We start from the raw sequence: 9951 nt of genomic DNA, 5'->3' as shown, positions 1-9951 counted from the left end.
GTGTTTTTGGTTACTGCATATGCTTTGCTATATGGGAGTTCTGTCCAGTGTCAAGCAACTGTATGTGAGCTCAGATATGTTTTTGAATTTAACACACTGATATGTTGGTGCAGAGTTTCATGTTCCTATTTTTGCTTTGGTGTAGCGGAAAGCCATTTTTTGATGGTGGTTGTAAATTTGTTCTTGGAAGTGGGAAGTGCCATGTTTAAATTCCTGTATTCTGAATTTAGAACCACTACTTTAATCGGAAGTCATCTGGAATGAGAACTTGATTCGTTCCGTACTTTAATTTCTTTTTTCACATGCAACATAAACCAATGAGGGTCCTGAAGCTCATCTCTACTGTGAGTACAGTGTAGTAGTTTCACTAAAAAAGTGAGTCCAGTGTAGTGTAAAGGCCTTGCAACCCTTTTCTCATAATCTCTGCAAGTGCTTGGAATTTGAAAAAAAATTCTATTTCGTCAAGGTCACAAAATTCAAGATCGTGATGACTCGATGAACGATGCTCGGTTTCAATGAAATAGTAAAATTAATTTGAAGTTAAGAAGAGATTAGTGACTCAAAATTAGCGCTCAGTCGCTGTAATTGGCACTTCCTAAGGTCAAAATCAGTCAAAAATCAGGCCAATTGAATTAAAGACGGGCCCAATTCAATGAGATAAGGTTAATTGCTGAGGAGATTATACCTTACTGATCACTAACTAAGAGGACAAATAAATTATGGCTGTGAACTTACTATGACAGATGCAAGATGGAAATTATTAATGGGTTTAGGAAAATCTAGGATTATGTGCATCCATTCCCAAGATGGGAGAATTGCAAATGGACTTTGTCTTGAAAATATATAGAGAGGAAGATAATAGCAATACGGGAGAATTTCCCTAGTTTAATAAAAAGGAATTGGGGATTGTTGAGAAACTATTTGGTGCAAGGATAACCAAGAACTTTAGAGAGAATTATTGGTGCAAGAATAACCAAGAATTTTGGAGAGAGAATTTTAGAAAGAGAAATTTTGAGAGAGAAAGGGAAGTTATTCAATATGCATAGGTAAGATTAAGGTTAAGATTTGTGCTAGATCGTAGATTTAATTTTTAGAATGCTAAATTGTATAAATATAGATAAATTGGATCAAGTTCTTTAAAGGTAACTTATCTTTAGATCCTTGAATATTGAAAGCACCTTATCACCCATAGTTTAGAAGAAAAGTCTTGAGTGCATTAAAGACACCAAAGTAAATGATCCCTAGCGCGATGAATAAGAACTAGAATCAAAGTCAAGGATAGGAAAAGCAAGGACTGGGTGTGCTCAATTCAAAGAGGCTAAGTCCTTAAGTTGATATCAAGGGAAATGAATCCAAGAAATCAATGTTGGTTATTTTAGAAAACATTCAAGGAAGGGGAAGTCCTTAAGAATGACTAAAGACTCTTAGAGATTTTCAACATAAAGATAAGACTACGCAACTAAGAGAGAAATAGATAGATGACCTTAGAAGGACCTTCTTTGTATGCAAAGAACCATTAAAGTTGACCAGAAGGACTTGTGGAATGAAGACTTGGAAGTGATCCCAATCTTGAGAACACCTCACCATGATATGTTGTGATTGGAGAAATTTGACTTGCTCTCTGAGTTTTGATGAGCTATGATGTAGTGTTGAGCTTGCAATGGTTACACTGGTTTGGATATAAATAATGGTGTATGTTGTTTGGAATTCTACTTTATTGTTTAGATACTATAGGCATATATGTTTTCTTGTGAAGGTACTACATAGGTTTATGGATTGCCGTGTGAGTGTCATGTGGGATGCATCATAGTGGGTATGCTCTTAGCACGTGGGTGATGCTCCTAGCACGATTGTTGTGATGGACAAAAAGCAGCTCTAGAGTGAAACGGAGTTCATCCTGAAACCAATGAAGAATTGCTGAAATTTATGCTTCATTTGGAAGAAATTGGCGCAACTCATAGAGGATCGAACTGAGCATCCATTATCAATCCTTTAGATACTATAATTAAGTGATAAAGAAGTGGGAAAAACTCAAGATTGAGTCAAAACGATTCCTAAAAAGATAAATAATACGTAAGAAGTTTGGCATTTGATCAAGCCTCATGATTTGATTGTAGCCATCCGCATACATACCTGCCACATGCGGAATCCCTATGTTTCCCACTTGTAATTAATCACTTGCATTCAATCTCCATTGATCTTTTATAAAATTTTTCCTCACCACATCTATTTAATCTTAGTCCTCCACTTGTCATAATTTCAAGCCTACAATTGTAATCACTCATACATCCGCGTGGCAAATATATTATGGCCTTCCACTTAAGTCATTTTTTCACGCCTCAAAGCAGCCCTTGGTTTTGAAGGGCAGCCTTGAGGGGTAAAAATCGGATTAGCATTTTTTTTCCTTATAATTTCCTTCAGTAATTTTTCAAATCTAAGCATTTCTTTTGAAGGATAAGATTTTTGATGTCCTTATCTGAAGGGTAAAAAGCCCTTTGAAGGGTAAATTTTTTGATGCTCTTATCTGAAGGGTAAAAAGCCCTAAGAAGGGTTCCACAGTCTTCAAAATTGAGGGTTGCCTCAAAAATACATGCTAAAATAGGCAACGCATACTCAAATAGATCAATAATCCATCATATATGTGTAGATATTGGTCACATAAGAGAATAGGATAAAAAGATGTATGGGGCATAAAACAAACATCCAAATAATATAAATAAGACAGGAAAATCAAATGACTTAAATGGGGCTGATGAAGAAACTGTCATCCATCCCTCCTCCGCTCTCCCTCGCTCCCCCCAAAAAAGAGTAATCACATGAAAACCATCATCTAATATCCTAATACATGCTAAAATGGGTAGTCCATACACCAATAATTCATGATGAATACACACACATGGGTCACATGAGGGAAAAAGAATAATGAGTTGTATGGGTATAAAAAAAATGCTTAAATAGTATGAATAAGCTAGTGTTGAATATGGGGTTAAACCGTAAACCGTAAACCGTAAACCGTAAACCCTGTAGACCGGTTTAGGGTTTAGGGTTTAGGGGTTTAGGGTTTTTAGGGTTAGGGTTTAGGGTCTAGGGGTTAGGGTTTAGGGATTAGGATTTTAGGGTTTAGGATTTTAGGGTTAGGGTTTAGGATTAAGGGGTTTTAGGGTTTAGGGTTTAGGTTTGGGGTTTGGGGTTTGGGTTTAGGTTTTAGGATTTTAGGGTTTTAGTTTAGGATTTAGGGTTTAGGGTTTTAGGATTTTAGGTTTTTTAAGGGTTTTTTAGGGTTAGGGTTAGGGTTAGGGTCTAGGGTCTAGCGTTTAGGGTTTAGGGTTTAGGGATTTTTTTTCAGGTGTGCGGTTGTGGAGTGATAAAGATACATAACCGGTAGCTGCGACAGCAAAAATAATTTTTTCGGGGGCCGGTTACGTGATAGTGAAGTGATGTCAAGTGGAGTGTATGTAAGATATGGTGTTGAGGTGTGAATAGTATGAACTTAAGATGGCCACGCACTATGACCAAAAAGTCCAAATTCCCACCTTACGAGAGGACAACAGCTAGCCGAAAAATATGACCAGTTGCCCACGCAAACAAAAGGCTAAGATGTGGAGACAACAAATTGCCATAAAAGAAACGACTAGTAACCCACCAAACCAAAGGCTAAGACGTGGGGACAACAAATTGTCGCAAAAGAACGACTAGTTGCTCTCCAAAATAAAGGTAAGGGGAAGGGAAGGTGCATCAATCGAAATGACACTTAGAATGCCACGCAATATGACATTATGCCAGATCGAAGGAGCATACTCAGCAGAAAGACACTATCTAAGCCAAATTAATGACCAAGTGCCTTTTGCTAAGCACCAAAACAGTGGCCTTACTTACACACACAAGAAAGACACTTTACTAGCCCAAAAAAGGACTAAGTGCCTAACATACACAAAAACACAAGACAAAATTTGATTTAAGAGACAAAAAGGACTTAAAAAAGTCGATTTCTTGTATTAACTTGAGGGTGTAGTTCCAAACTAGTTTCGCTCTAGAGTGAGCTCTTCAGTGGAACACCCAAGTTTGAGAGTACAAGAATGAGAGCTCTCCCTTATGTAGAGAGGGGAGAGCTAGCTTTTGCCTCTTTGCATGTGGGATAATTCAGCCTTTTGCTGTTGTGAAAAAGCAAGCTTGGGACATGAAGAACCCAACGCAGCAAAACGGCGCTCGAATCGGATAAGTAGAGCTCTCTAAACAAGTAAAAGAAGCTCAATAGCATCTCATGCAAACTAAGGGTTTTGAACTCATGATCCCTTTCATTAGAGTCACAAGCCTAAACCATTAGGCTAGAGTGGACATGTTGACTCTACATGCAAAAATAAGTTACATAAGGTAACTTTTAAGACTAGAGAGATGCATAAAATAGGTGGAGGGTTTTCCCGATAGCGGAACCAAACATGGGAGGTCTTATATGCTCTTAAGCCGATGCTCCCAAAGGTTGCTTTACATGGTGGGTCCATGCTAAAAATAGTACTTACTAAAAATAGTATTTACTAAAAATAGAAAGTTACAAATTAGAGGTTCGAAACCTTGATCTAACAAGATAGGAGCGCAGATTCCTTGGATTTCTCCAGCAAATCATAGGTCTAGGTATATGCTTCAGCTCGGGATTTTGTTGGCAAAGCCAAAAAAGTTTAGGGTTTAGGGAGGCCCCCAAGTTTAAAGCTTTGGTGTACTTGGAGTAGTCAAGCTTAAGAACTAGGGGGATCCGCTTACTCGAAGAGGTTTCTCGATTGGAAGCCTTTAGAAGTAGAGCTGTTCGCATATTGTACTTGATCTTGCTGAAAGTTTTCTGAAGGAGAGAATCCGGATATCCTCTACCTCGAAGTCGTTGGAAAAACAAAAGCTTTAGCTTGATGTAGCTTTGAAGTGTGCTTTCCCTGATGACGTAACACTTAAGTTCTCCAATGATGAAGGCTTCCTTTTGATGGACTAGGGTGCCAGGAAGAGAAAGGGAGGTATTGATACCTGTTCAGCTCTTTCTGAAAACAACTAGTAGAAAGCTTTCCTGTGGTTTGAAAATTAGTACCTTTGAAGAGGTGAATGTCCAAAAAATCCACAGATGAATTGGAGATGACATGTGTTATCTTGATATGCTGCTGAAGATCTATTGCAGTTGCTAAGATGTTGAAGCAAAGTGGTGTGAGACCCATGCCAAAAACCTAAAGCGTCATCAATGTATCTTTTGTAGTAGAGTAGTTCTGTTGTGGGATGTACCTGTTCTTGAAGGTTTTCTAAATAACATAGAAAAAGGCAGGCATAGACAACAGCAAAATTACTGCCCATAGCAATGCCTCTGATTTGATGCCAAAAAGTGCCATTAAACTCAAGATAGTGGTTCTTGAGAACAAGAGAGGCAATTGTCATGATGAGGTTGAGCTCTACATGGTTGAAGTCACCCTGTATCATCATCTTGAGGGCATGCAGTCCTTCATTGGTGGGAATACTGGGGTACAGAGATTTCACATCAAATGTGAAGAGGATAATTTCTTGTGGTAGATGAAGCTCAGATAACTCTTTAATCAGAGTGAGGGAGTCTTTTAGATGTTGCTTTTGTTGGAAGAGAATGGGGAAAAGCTTATGATGAAGCCATATAGACGCATTCTCAAAAACAAAGCCATTGTAAGAGCAGATTGGCCTTCCGACCACTGTAGGTTTGTGGATTTTGGGCAAGAAAAAAAGAGAGCAAACTCTGAACCCTTGCTCTGGCTTCTGCAAAATAAACTTTGCTTCATCCCTTGAGAGCACAGTAGACTTTTGACAAATGCAAGCAAGCCTATCAAACAGTTCATTCAATGGAGCTTGGGTGACTGAGAGATAGACCTGTTGATCTAGAAGTTGCCGATCACCTTCATTAAGATACCATGATTTATCAAGAATTACCAAACATGGGTTTTTATCTGCTGGCTTGATAATGATGTTATGGTTCTTTATCAATCTGTTAAGGGCTCTTCTCAAATGAAGCGGAAGCTTTTTCTAAGGAAGTCGCTCACATGAAGAGATTGAATTTTGAAGTATGACTCTTCCAGTGTTGATGATGTCTTCCAGAGGCTGATGAACTTTAGAAGGATTCCAATTCGGGTTTGCAACTCGAAAAGGAGGAAGAGGTCTATCTGGTGCATTTCTGAAAAATCATCGAAGACGAAGTTGTCTTGCAAAATTATCGTAGTCTTTGGTTAGATGTGTTGAATCCGGAAACTTTGATGGACGAATATATCCAAAACCAAGTCCTAGAAGCTAAACCCTAAACCCTAAACCCTAGACCCTAACCCCTAACCCTAAACCCTAAACCCTAAACCCTAAAACCCTAAAATCCTAAAAACCCTAAAATCCTAAAATCCTAAACTCTAAACCCTAAAACCCTAAAAACCCTAAAATCCTAAAAACCCTAAAACCCTAAAACCCTAAAACCTAAACTTTGAACCCTGAACCCTGAACACAAACCCTAAACCCTAAACCCTTGCTGCAGCAACCGGTTTAGGGTTTAGGGTTAGGGTTTAGGATTTAGGGTTTACGGTTTAGGGTTCAGGGTTCAGGGTTTTTTAGAGTTTTTTTAGGGTTTTTTTTAGGTTTTAGGGTTTAGGGTTTAGGGTTTAGCGTTTAGGGCTTTAGGGCTTTAGGGTTTAGGGTTTCGAGTTTCGGGTTTAGGGTTTAGGGTTGAGGGTTTAGGGTTTTTGGGTTTAGGGTTTGGGGTTTGGGGTTTGGGATTTAGGGTTTTTAGGGTTTAGGGTTTAGGGTTCAGGGTTTACGGTTTAGGGTTCAGGGTTCAGGGTTCAGGGTTCAAGTTAGGGTTTAGGGTTTAGGTTTTAGGATTTTAGGGTTTTAGGATTTAGGGTTTAGGGTCTGCAGCAAGCAACCGGTTTAGGGTTTAGGGTTTAGGGTGTAGGGTTTAGATGTAGGGTGTAGGGTTTAGGGTTTAGGGTTTAGGGATATTAGGGTTTTAGGGTTTTAAGGGTTTAGGATTTAGGGTTTTAGGGTTTAGGGTTTAGGGTTTGGGTTTAGGGTTTAGCGTTTAGGGTTTAGGGTTTTAGGGTTTAGGGGTTAGGGTTTAGGGTTTAGGGGTTAGGGTTTTAGGGGTTTAGGGTTTTAGGGTTTTAGGGTTTAGGGTTTAGGGTTTAGGGTTTTAGGGTTTAGGGTTTAGGGTTTAGGGTTTTAGGGTTTTAGGGGTTTAGGGTTTAGGATTTTAGGGTTTAGGGTTTAGGGTTTAAGGTTTAGGCTTGCAGCAATCGGTTTAGGGTTTAGGGTTTAGGGTTTAGGGTTTGGGGGTTCGGGTTTTAGGGTTCCGGGTTCCGGGTCCAGGGTCCAGGGTTTTAGGGTTCCGGGTTCCGGGTCCAGGGTCCAGGGTCCAGGGGTTTAGGGTTTAGGGGTTTAGGGTTTTAGGGTTTTAGGTTCCGGGTCCAGGGTCCAGGGTCCAGGGGTCCAGGGGTTTTAGGGGTTTAGGGGTTAGGGTTTAGGGTTTAGGGGTTTAGGGGTTAGGGTTTAGGGGTTTTTTCAGGTGTGCGGTTGTGGAGTGATAAAGATAAATAACCGGTAGCTGCGGCAGCAAAAAGTAGCTGCGGTAGCAAAAAATAAATTTTTCGGGGGGCCGGTTACGTGATAGTCAAGTGAAGTGTATGTAAGATATGGTGTTGAGGTGTGAATAGTATGAACTTAAGATGGCCACGCACTATGACCAAGAAGTCCAAAATCCCACCTCACGAGGACAACATCTAGCCGAAAAATACGACCAAGTTGCCCACGCAAAATAAAGGCTAAGATGTGGGGACAACAACTTGCCGCAAAAGAACGACTAGTTGTCCACCAAACCAAAGGCTAAGACGTGGGGACAACAACTTGCCGCAAAAGAACGACTAGTTGCCCTCAAAAATAAAGGTAGGGGAAGGGAAGGTGCATCAATCGAAATGACACTTAGCATGCCACGCAATATGACATTATGCCAGATCGAAGGAGCATACTCAGCAGAAAGACACTAAACCAGCCAAATTAATGACCAAGTGCCTCTTACTAAGCACCAAACCAATGGCCTTACTCACACACACAAGAAAGACACTTTACTTGCCCAAAAAAGGACTAAGTGCCTAACATACACAAAACACAAGACAAAATTTGATTTGATTTAAGAGACAAAAAAGACTTAAAAAAGTCGATTTCTTGTATTAACTTGAGGGTGTAGTTCCAAACTAGTTTCGCTCTAGAATGAGCTCTTCAGTGGAACACCCAAGTTTGAGATTACAAGAATGAGAGCTCTCCCTTATGTAGAGAAGGGAGGGCTAGCTTTTGCCTCTTTGCATGTGGGATAATTCAGCCTTTTGTTGTGAAAAAGCAAGCTTAGGACATGAAGAACCCAATGCAACAAACGGCGCTCGAATCGGATAAGTAGAGCTCACTAAACAAGTAAAAGAAGCTCAATAGCATCTCATGCAAGCTATGGGTTTTGAACTCATGACCTCTTTCATTAGAGTCACAAGCCTTAACCATTAGGCTAGAGTGGACATGTTGACTCTACATGCAAAAATAAGTTACATAAGGTAACTAGAAGACTAGAGAGATGCATAAAATAGGTGGAGGGTTTTCCCGATAGCAGAACCAAACATGGGAGGTCTCATATGCTGTTAAGCCGATGCTCCCAAGGGTTGCTTTACAAAGGTGGGTCCACGCTAAAAATAGTACTTACTAAAAATAGAAAGTTACAAATTAAAGGTTCGAAACCTTGATCTAACAAGATAGGAGCGCAGATTCCTTGGATTTCTCCAGCAAATCATAGGTCTAGGTATATGCTTCAGCTCGGGATTTTGTTGGCAAAGCCGAAAAAGTTTAGGGTTTAGGGAGGCCCCCAAGTTTAAAGCTTTGGTGTACTTGGAGTAGTCAAGCTTAAGAACCAGGGGGATCCGCTTACTCGAAGAGGTTTCTCGATTGGAAGCCTTTAGAAGTAGAGCTGTTCGCATATTGTACTTGACCTTGCTGAAAGTTTTCCGAAGGAGAGAATCCGGATATCCTCTACCTCGAAGTCGTTGGAAAAACAAAAGCTTTAGCTTGATGTAGCTTTGAAGCGTGCTTTCCCTGATGACATAACGCTTAAGTTCTCCAATGATGAAGGATTCCTTTTGATGACTAGGGTGCCAGGAAGAGAAAGGGAGGTATTGATACCTGTTCAGCTCTTTCTGAAAACAACTAGTAGAAAGCTTTCCTGTGGTTTGAAAATTAGTACCTTTGAAGAGGTGAATATCCAAAAAATCCACAGATGAATTGGAGATGACATGTGTTATCTTGATATGCTCCTGAAGATCCATTGCATAGTTACTAAGATGTTGAAGTAAAGTGGTGTGAGACCCATGCCAAAAACCTAAAGCATCATCAATGTATCTTTTGTAGTAGAGTAGCTCTGTTGTGGGATGTACCTGTTCTTGAAGGTTTTCTAAATAACATAGAAAAAGGCAGGCATAGACAACAGCAAAATTACTCCCCATAGCAGTGCCTCTGATTTGATGCCAAAAAGTGCCATTAAACTCAAGATAGTGGTTCTTGAGAACAAGAGAGGCAATTGTCATGATGAGGTTGAGCTCTACATGGTTGAAGTCACCCTGTATCATCATCTTGAGGGCATGCAGTCCTTCATTGGTGGGAATACTGGGGTACAGAGATTCCACATCAAATGTGAAGAGGATAATTTCTTGTGGTAGATGAAGCTCAGATAACTCTTTAATCAGAGTGAGGGAGTCTTTTAGATGTTGCTTTTGTTGGAGGAGAATGGGGAAAAGCTTATGATGAAGCCATATAGACGCATTCTCAAAAACAAAGCCATTGTAAGAGCAGATTGGCCTTCCGACCACTGTAGGTTTGTGGATTTTGGGCAAGAAGTAAAGAGAGCAAACTCTGAACCCTTGCTCTGGCTTCTGCAAAATAAACTTTGCT

Source organism: Cibotium barometz, chromosome 40, assembly GCF_041138505.1.
Source record: "Cibotium barometz isolate CiBa-2024 chromosome 40, ASM4113850v1, whole genome shotgun sequence".
NCBI lineage: Eukaryota > Viridiplantae > Streptophyta > Polypodiopsida > Cyatheales > Cibotiaceae > Cibotium > Cibotium barometz.
The sequence above is the reverse complement of the archived record's forward strand: the minus strand, read 5'-3'. Positions refer to the sequence as shown.